Consider the following 8752-nt stretch of genomic DNA (forward strand, 5'->3'; position numbering starts at 1 on the left):
ATCATCCACATCACTTAGTTTCATTTAATGTTAAACTACAGTTTGATATTTCAAGTGCTGAATTACATGAACACGTAACTCAATACTCAACATAGACATATCTGTGGAGTATCAAGGTGACATCTATGTACAGCAAACTTTTACTCATGTTGCATCCAAAGCTGTATTACACTTGGACATCCAATCGTTGTATATCATTAAGAATCCATTGTTATTAGCAAATCGGAGATTACGCGCAATAATATATTTTGAAATATATTTGGAAGTGATACTATTTTCTTTAATCCACTGAGTTATCATGTTCACGAGGTGACATACTTCAATACTTCCATGACAATAGATATATGTCTTCACTCGTCCCCTGTATAAACGTGTTGTATTACAAAATGAGAAAATCCATTGATTCATATATTTTCGATGTCTGCATTTGCTTATAAACGTATATGTGTAATTTATGTTATACACTGAAAAATAATAAAGGACCCTTGATTCGTTCATATTACTGTAGCTAATGGACCTCAGATTCGTACATATCACTGTAGCTAATGAACCTCAGATTCGTTCATATTGCTGTAGCTAAAGGACCTCAGATTCGTTCATATTACTGTAACTAATGGACCCCCGATTCGTTCATATTACTGTAGCTAATGGACCTCCGATTTGTTCATATTACTGTAGCTAATGGACCTCCGATTCGTTCATATTACTGTAGCTAATGGACCTCCGATTCGTTCATATTATTGTAGCTAATGGACCTCCGATTTGTTTATATTACTGTAGCTAATGGACCTCCGATTCGTTCATATTACTGTAGCTAATGGGCCTAAGATTCGTTCATATTACTGTAGCCAATGAACCCCCGATTCGTTCATATTACTGTAGCTAATGGACCTCCGATTCGTTCATATTACTGTAGCTAAAGGACCTCCGATTAGTTCATATCATTGTAGCTAATGGGCCTAAGATTCGTTCATATTACTGTAGCTAAAGGACCTCCGACTCGTTCATATTACTGTAGCTAATGGACCTCCGATTCGTTCATATTACTGTAGCTAATGGGCCTAAGATTCGTTCATATTACTGTAGCCAATGAACCCCCGATTCGTTCATATTACTGTAGCTAATGGGCCTAAGATTCGTTCATATTACTGTAGCTAAAGGACCTCCGACTCGTTCATATTACTGTAGCTAATGAACCCCCGATTCGTTCATATTACTGTAGCTAATGGACCTCCGATTCGTTCATATTACTGTAGCCAATGAACCCCCGATTCGTTCATATTACTGTAGCTAATGGGCCTAAGATTCGTTCATATTACTGTAGCCAATGGACCTCCGATTCGTTCATATTACTGTAGCTAATGGGCCTAAGATTCGTTCATATTACTGTAGCCAATGGACCTCCGATTCGTTCATATTACTGTAGCTAATGGGCCTAAGATTCGTTCATATTACTGTAGCCAATGAACCCCCGATTCGTTCATATTACTGTAGCTAAAGGACCTCCGATTCGTTCATATTACTGTAGCTAAAGGACCTCCGATTAGTTCATATCATTGTAGCTAATGGGCCTAAGATTCGTTCATATTACTGTAGCTAAAGGACCTCCGACTCGTTCATATTACTGTAGCTAATGAACCCCCGATTCGTTCATATTACTGTAGCTAATGGACCTCCGATTCGTTCATATTACTGTACCCAATGAACCCCCGATTCGTTCATATTACTGTAGCTAATGGGCCTAAGATTCGTTCATATTACTGTAGCCAATGGACCTCCGATTCGCTCATATAACTGTAGCTAATGAACCCCCGATTCGTTCATATCACAAAATCAAAAGTAACGTTTTTATTTTTTAGACAAACGTTATGAAACTTTTTTCCAGAGTTGGTCTGATGTTTTCATTACATTCTGCTTTTAAGTAAATGTTTGATCATGAACCGATTTGGAGTTAGATTCTGAGTCATCGGTATCATTTTGACCCAAAAAGACAGTAGATATATGTTGATGTACATATATATGTTGGTGCAAAATGTCTTAATTTAATAATCATAATTCATTAAATGAATTAATAAAACTATAGTTTATACCTAATGTTGTCTTTTTTATCTGGGCACATACCATTATTATCAAGGGTACAGCTATATTAAGCCTGATGCAACCAAACATAAAATGTGTTGTTTCAAGCGGTCTGTCTTTTGGGAGATAGGTGAGGTGAGGTGAAATTGGGTTTAACGTCGTGCTTGAGAATATTTCGCTCATATGACGACGTGCATGCGTGTGTATGTGTATGTTCGGCTGCTTGTACTAGCCCAGACTTAAGCTGGTTTTATAGTGCTAGCAGTATATGTTATTCTGTTTCAGATTCCAGACGGATAGTCAAATGCTCATTGTAATAAAAGCCAGTGTAGGAACTGAATAAACCACTCTCTCATACGTACTGTATAAGATCAATTTAACAAGGAATTCATTATTAGCCCCGTATTTTGCGTACATAGTGCAAAATGGGTTTTTATTTTTAAGCAAATGTCTGGGAAAATGTTCTGAGTAGACTTTTCATTATGTCAAAACCAAATTGAAAGCATCCATTGATATAATGCCCTTTTCCCCCGTTTAACGCCAAATGTGTTACTCCTGTTGTTACTTCTCATGATGGAGTCATCAACAGTACAAGGTACCGATAGGTTGGCATTTAACTTCCATGTTCAACAGTAGGTATGTAGAATATTAAGTTGCGCTTGTAACCCACTTACTGGATCACACATAAAAGTAACATCATCAGAAGAAACAGTTGATGTAAATCAGGGAGTAATTGTACTCCTCTACAACAAATATCAAAATCATCGGCAGCCAACTCATTGATGAAGTAGTAAATAGAATGAGGCTTAATACACATCCCTGTTTTAGTCCAATAGGACAACCAAAAACGCAGTACGCTAGTATGTCTGACAGTGTCTGAACCACATTATTGCCCCAGCTGCTCAGCCCTCCCTGCAATGTTAAAAATGTACACCTATTAGACTAGTATATTTTAGTCTCTTTCATCTTATAATCCCCTATTTATGGTATAGTATGACCAGAATTTTAGGAATATGTTTAATTGGATTTCTAGTATAAACAACCTTGACGGCTATCAAGCGCTTGGTTCATTCAAGAGAGACAACTCCGTTAATCCTTTTTCATTAGTTTGTGAAGAGTTATCACCCTTTGTTTACTTGCTAGCAGACGACATTTTCAGTGATCCTCAGTTTGGATGATTAAGAGAAGAGGAAGTTGATTTTAGAGTATTATAACAAGGACATCAGATCAGCTAAAGAGTTTTCAAGTAGAACAGGCATTACTTTGTCCACTGTTTATCGTGTATTGAAAAATATTGCAAATGGATATGGCATTGAGCACCAGGGAGGCGCAGGTAGGCCCAGAAAATTGACTGTCGGTGACAGGAGGCGGCTTGGTGTTCTTGTTTCTAAAAACAAACGGAGGAGTTTAGAAAACTTCAAGCTGATACGATTGATGGAGGGATTGTGGCTGTCTGTAAGGAGACAATTAGAACTGAGCTGCATGCAATGGGTGGGCAGAAAAGTCGAGGATTTCTATCACCGATCATGAAACCTGAACAAAAGGAGCAAAGGTTGAACTGGTGCTTACAGCATAGAAATTTTAAGTGGGACAATGTGATTTTCTCAGATGAAAGTTCTGTGTGGCTGTTTCCTAATACACTGAAATTCTGGACCAAACAAACTGAAAAACTTTGTATCAATGCCCAAAGTACAGTCCGAAATTTAACGTGTAGTGTGGTATATCTGTGTTAGGGGCAACGCCCCTCTGTGTATTTGAAGGGAATATGAACAGTGAGCTGTACACAGATATTTTCGAGGGAGATTTACTTCCATTTGCTGACGTGTTCTATGGAAATCTTTGGATTTTACAGCAGGACAACGACCCAAAACATCGTTCAAAGCATCCACAAGCCTGGTTTCGGACCCACAATATGACATTATTAGATTGGCCAAGCTATAGCCCTGACCTAAATCCAATAGAAATTGTGTTGGGACTTATGAAGGAAAGTGTCAAAAAGCAAAATCTGACAAATATTGCTAAAAAAAAGAAGAGGTGGTCCGATATTGGGGCATCAGTAGTATGCCCCGCCGCATTGAAGCCTGCATTGCTGCCCATGGTGACTTGACAAAATACCAACTGCTCACCTGTCTTTGAATCTGGAGTTATGTTCTGCTAATATTCCCATTTAATACGTGAGTAATGAGTGCAAAAAAAATAAAAAATTACATCTTAAAATTCTCAATAATTTCTGGTTGTATTGTATATACATGCTTAAAATTACTCTGGCTTCATGTACATTACTAGTATATATTTCCGGTATATCTGTTATTTAGCATTCACCTGACGAAGGGTAAGGAATAGCCCAGAAACGTTGTGTATACAATACAGAAGAAGTTGACATCCCTAACATTTTGTCTTATACTTGAATACCAACTTCTATATCCCTCTCAAGAACCTCAACAGTGAAAAGCATTTATGCATGTGTACTGACCTCCACTTTCCATGGATAGAGCGAGTTGCACGTGCAAATCGCTGAAATTAAGTAGCAGGTGGATTTCCATATTGACAATTTGAATAAAGATTGTGCCATGTGTAGCAGAATATAGCGGACGTTAAAGAATGTAATAATGACATTTCAACGGCCTGATCTGTTTTTCATACTGTTAAGACAGTTTGTAAAGCATTCAGTTGTATATATTTCAAAGAAATACGAAGCTTTTGCTACAACTTTTTGAGAAATAGTGTCACCAATAGCTTGACCCTTCATTAATGACGCTGAGTATATATTCAGAGACTAAGCCTTAGTCTAGATGTACGCTTGCTGTTACAGACGAATACATAAATCATATTCAACATTTTAACAGGTACAGGGATAAGAGATAAAATATTTATTGTGCAAACGTTCCACACAGAAACAGTAACAATATTCTAAAACTACATAAACAAAATATATCATGAATCATATATATATATATATATATGATGAGTAGCAAAACATATAATAATAGCACATTGTTTAGAACACGTATAAGTTCATTTCAACACATAGTCTACCTCCTGTTTGTTCTTATCTTGTTATTATTTTCTTATCCCTGTAGTTATAAGGATCATGTAGAGGATTATGTCTTGTGCATTGTTATACTTTTCACTCAAGTGTGCAAGTACTCCCAAATATACATGTAGCAGAGACATTTTTCATGTTTTTAATAAATCAGTTTGGTTTGGTTTGATAGAACTATTTTACAATTATTGAATATAAAATGGTGTTATAGTGTTTTATTGTTTACAAGTAAAATAAGAATAAAAATATTACATAAGTCATAAAAGGTCACTAAAAATATTGAAGGTTGGTGGTAGTGTTCTAAAGTTTGTGGTTTTATGCATATGTCAATCATATTGATATTTGGTTGTATTTGTCAAGTATTTCAGATGAATATCATTCATCTGAAACGTTCTTAATATGTTTAGTATTCACAAAATATGCTGGATCTAGAGTATGGTCTCATTCTGGATTATTGTTTATCACATGACCCTAATTCCTAGCTTTTAATTGGCTAATTTCAAATTCCCATAATTCCCAAGCACCAATATGAGGCACCCCAGTAGAAACACTTTAGCACAGCACACCACCCAGGCAACAAGGCAACAAGGTCTACTAAACAGCATCAAACAGGTTAGTTAAATACTTTAACACTAAATTATGCTTAAGTGTATTTGTTCTTTGACATCTCCATTAAATTAATTGCAGTCTAAATGTTATTTGGTAATTTGTAATATATGGTCATGTTGTAAACCTACTGAACTTGGTTAATTACCTTAAAGCCAAAGTTCATGTTGTATTGTATTATAACTCATGTAAAACCAAATAGCATTGTAAGTAATGTTCTGTTTTTTACAACCATTTCCCTCAGTTTTCTAAATGTATTTAAGTGCAATGGTTTTCTGTGTGTTCTGTGAGTGGAGAGCAGAACAAATTGTGAAAGCATTGTCATGTTGGTGAATGTTCTGCATGAGCAACCATGGTGCTCAGCTTTCCCTTTGTATGTGCTTACAATGGTTTTCTTTGCGTTGTGTGAACGTAGATCGTCAGTGACGGTGAATGTATTGCCACAATGATGAACGATGTTTGTAATTGGCAGGTCACATATGTATCAGCACAACACGGTCTAATCAATAAGGCTCTATTCCACAAATGGGTAAGATGTATTTGTATATGTCAATGTATATCCTTCTTTTCTTTATGTACACCTTTCGCGAACCTTTAAGGGTTACCAAATATTTATCTGGCTGTATGTCATGTTAATTGTGAACTTTATTGTCTGTCAGATATGTGTACATATTTTTGTAATTTAACATTATTTGGGCAAATGTGTTATTTGGCAATGAATTATCTCCCTTGGTGTCACAACCAACGTTGTGCATATAGTTTCATGCTATTAATATTTCCTTTAACAGTTTATAATGTGGTATAATTCACATGTGTAAATGTTAGACTACAGAATTAATTGTGGTAAGCTAATTGTGATACCTATGCAAAACATTATGCAATGTGTACATGTTTCTAAGAATTTTATGTGTGTTTCAGGGCTTGAAGTATGATATATAGTATCTGAATAAACCGCACCTCACCCCTACAGCGAGTCATGTGATCCTTTGACATTACTTGGCGTTTAACCAGCTGTAACATTTGTGATACTTATCATGTGCCTGTGTTAACGTCAACTGTGGTGTGTTAAACACACTGCTGTGCTCTTACACCAGAAACTCTGTCTACATTGACTTTTTATTCATTTTAAACGACAAGAATTTGACTTTTATATGTGTGCAGCAGTGAATCTACAGAGGTATTATGGTGTTTGCAATTTACAGATTCTGTGATATTATACATTGTCTGATTTATAGGATGTTTTAATATATATACTTGTATCTCAACACTGATATTGGTATATTTTAGGGGTGGTGAAACACAAAATGAACTTAGTCGTTGCCCATGTGTGTCAATTATTGCCCATGTTTATCTTATAGGTTCATTTTTGTGCCTGTGTGATGTGTGGATTTTGTATGTTTATCTTGTGACATGATTGGGTGATTGCACGATGAGGTGACATGAATGAGTAGTCCTTGTGTTGTAAATTCCTGCAGTCATTTTTTAAGGTAACAAGGTTCCTACTGCTATATCTTATTAATTCAAATACCTAAGGTTATCTAAGGTTATATTAACTAAATATTTATAACAGTACTCAGTTAATTCAATTCTTAACTACATTTAGCATTAACTATGTAGTAACATAGCTTACTTCAGGTCAATAACTGCCTTAGTAAATTTGTTGTTGCACGTTTCTTTCTTCTCACATAGTTAGGTACCCTCTACTCAACTAATTCGTCACATTGCCCTCTAGTCTGTACAGTTGTGCCAACTTTTATTTTAAATTTTGGTTATCTTCTTTATAGCTTTTAGTTCTTTTTTTTATAAACCATTCACATTGGTGAGTGTCATTCTGTGGCTAGGCAGTTGGGTCTGTTAGTCATGGAGGGAGTGTCGGGTATCAAGGAGGAGGATCCAGAACAGGGTGATCCGAAAGGGTCAGATTCTATGCCAGAGTTAGAAGATGATCCAGATCTCACTGGTCTTAGTGACACTTTGAAGCAGATGGGTGTAGTGCCTGTGGTAGATAGCCCTGAACATTTTCAGGATTGGATGGTTTCCTATTTACAGTCGATAGGGGAAGTTGTCGGGTGATACTCAGTCTAACCCTGAAGGTACTTTGGGCGGAAAAGGTTTTCAGCCTAAGCCTGATAGCAAGTCAGTAGTTACTTTTAGTCAGACTCCTAAATTGTCATCTTTCTTTGGTGAAGCTGGTAAAGGTGAGGCTCCTTATGATCTGTGGCGCTATGAGGTAGAGTGTCTATTGGTTGAGAGTGCTTATCCTAAGAATGTCATATTTGAGGCTGTTCGACGTTCTCTGAAAGGAAAGGCTGGTAAAGTAGCTTCACTCCTAGGTCCACAGTCTACCATTGATTCATTGTTAGCTAAACTTGCAAGTGTTTATGGTAGTTGTGAGGAACGTGAATCCTTGATGGCAAGATTCTATAGTGCTAAACAGATGGCAGAAGAGGATGTTTCTTCTTGGGGTTGCAGACTTGAAGATCTATATGCTAAGGCTAGACAGAGTAGCAAGTCATCACCAAGTGAGACTAACCAAGCCCTTAGAAGTGTTTTCTGGCAAGGTCTAAAACCAACTTTGAAGGATGTGTCTGGTCACAAGTATGATGCTATTGAGGAATTTGATGAGTTACATGTAGCAATTAGACGGATTGAGTTTGAGTTGAATGAGAGGAAGCCCCAAGAATGTTCCAAGAAGCCCATCCCCTAAAATGGCTGCTCGTTCTTCTGACAAAGATTACCAGGAATTGAAAGGCATGGTACAGCAATTAACGTCAGAGTTTGGTGCCATTAAAAAGCAACTAGCTGACATTCCTACCCTTACTCATAGTCCATCTCCTTCCGGATTTAGAGGAAGAGGCATACCTAATCGAGGCTCAATTTGTAGTCATGGCAGATCTAATTACTTGTCATCTTGGAACCATGTAGGACGAGGTCAAGTTAGTACAAGAGGTCAACCCAGATACAGTCCTATATACTTACCTTTACAAGGAACTGTTCCTCATGATGGCAGCCAGAGCATTGTTT

At 36.9% G+C, this 8752-nt stretch overlaps 1 long non-coding RNA gene across 1 annotated transcript; it reads left to right on the top strand.

The window, feature by feature from the left end:
- The first annotated feature begins 5661 nt into the window (after positions 1–5661).
- Positions 5662–6695, top strand: LOC124268733. Its single transcript, XR_006896337.1, has 2 exons — positions 5662–5734; positions 6201–6695. It is a non-coding gene; the product is annotated as an uncharacterized LOC124268733 (long non-coding RNA).
- Positions 6696–8752: the final 2057 nt, after the last annotated feature.

Source organism: Haliotis rubra, unplaced genomic scaffold, assembly GCF_003918875.1.
Source record: "Haliotis rubra isolate DU_JTF1 unplaced genomic scaffold, ASM391887v1 Scf14, whole genome shotgun sequence".
Taxonomy (NCBI): Eukaryota; Metazoa; Mollusca; class Gastropoda; order Lepetellida; family Haliotidae; genus Haliotis; species Haliotis rubra.